Genomic DNA, 1,637 nt, shown 5'->3' with positions numbered 1-1,637 from the left:
AGGGACCCCGCCCGCCTCCGACAGGCCCAGAGCCCCCTGGGGCAGAGGGCGCCCCCGGGCCCACCGCCTGCTCCCTGCCCAGCTCCCCGCCCAGCTCGGCTTTTCCATGTGCCGCTCGCCTCCGAGCGCAGATCCGGGCTCCTGCCTCCTGCCCGGGGCTCGCAGACCTCCGCGGCCGCGCGGCTCCCGGGCCGGAGGTTAGAACCCCACGCCGATGACGAGGCCCTGGGCCCCGGCAGCCACTACCTCAGCCACATTTGCCTGGCCCTGTCCCTGCCTCCAGCTGCACCAGCGTCCCCCCGGTGCTGGAGGCCAGCGTGGCTGCGGGCCTGGAGCCTCGAGAGCACCCCCTTCCCTCCGGGAGGCCGCCCCGTCCTGCCCCGCTCCTCCCAGTGGTCAGCCCCTCGCTGCTCCAGGGTGTCCTCCCTCATCCTCGGCCTGCCAGCCCAAGCCAAGCGTCTTCCCGTGAAGGCCTCCTTCTCCCGAAGCTGAGTGTCCATTCGTAATTACGCAGCATCACTGCCGTGTGTTTATTATGGCCCGTGTCCCCTCCACTGTCACCCGAAGACCCAGACTCCAGCCTGGCACACGCAGCCGGGCCCAGTGACTTTGAATGAATCAACCAAGGAAGGAAAGAAGGGAGGGAGGGAAGGAGGGAGGGAAGAAGGAAAGGACGGCTGAGCGAATGACTGAATGGATGATGGGTGGGTGGACAGATGGGTGGACAGACGGATGGGTGGGTGGACGAGCGGACGGATGAACGACATCTCCACGGACCCACGCCCTGCGCTGAGTGTCAGATGAGCGTCACCCGCGCAGGAGCTGCGGCTATTGGCCGCCGGCTCTGCGTTCATGAATGAGCGGTGCCCGTCAACTCCGGCGTCTCCAACGGGAACGCACGCAGCAAGGCTCCGCGCTGACGTGGTCGCTCAGCGACTTCGCAGAGCGTCCACGTCCGTGGGTGGTGGGACCCGGCTGTGCGTCATGAGGCCGTTGTCCCTGCCCTGCCCGTCTCTGCTCTTGGTGTCCGCGTCCAGCCCCTCCGAGCCCGGTCCTGGCGCGTCCCCCGCAAGCCCCATCTGGGGGCCGAGTCCTGCAATGCACTTGGCGGGGCAGAGGGCAGCAGGGCTAGAGGGACAGGGCTCAGCACCCCTGTCCCCAGCCGGGCCTCGCGACGGGTCCCCAGGCTCAGAGGTGGATGAGCTGTGGGAAGCCTGCCCCACCGCAAACACAAGTGTCTCATCCACGGAGACGCTCGCCCTGGGCGGGCTAAGCGGGGACGTGTGTGGTCAAGCCCTAGAGGCCAGGCGGTGGACAGGGGCCTTTGATCTCGTTGGCGGAGTTTACTTGGGCCTGGAGGTCCTCGGGCAGGACCCCGCAGATGGCTCCCTCTGGGGCAGCTGGGGGACGGTGCCTTCAGAGCCACCCTTGTGCACGAATGAAGGCGGAGTTTGCTGCCAAGGGACCCGCTGAGCCCCCCCCGCCCAGCACCCACCCCCACGCAGGAGCCTGCTTCCTGGGCCCCCCGCGTCCCGGCGGAGCAGAGGGCGGGTGCTGCTCATCGCGGCCTTTCGCTCAGCGGGAGGCCGTGGTCTCAGTCTGCCCCCGGCTCTGTGAATACGCGCAGCCCAGCACCA

This window comes from Pteropus alecto, unplaced genomic scaffold (genome assembly GCF_000325575.1).
Source record: "Pteropus alecto unplaced genomic scaffold, ASM32557v1 scaffold118, whole genome shotgun sequence".
NCBI lineage: Eukaryota > Metazoa > Chordata > Mammalia > Chiroptera > Pteropodidae > Pteropus > Pteropus alecto.
The sequence above is the reverse complement of the archived record's forward strand: the minus strand, read 5'-3'. Positions refer to the sequence as shown.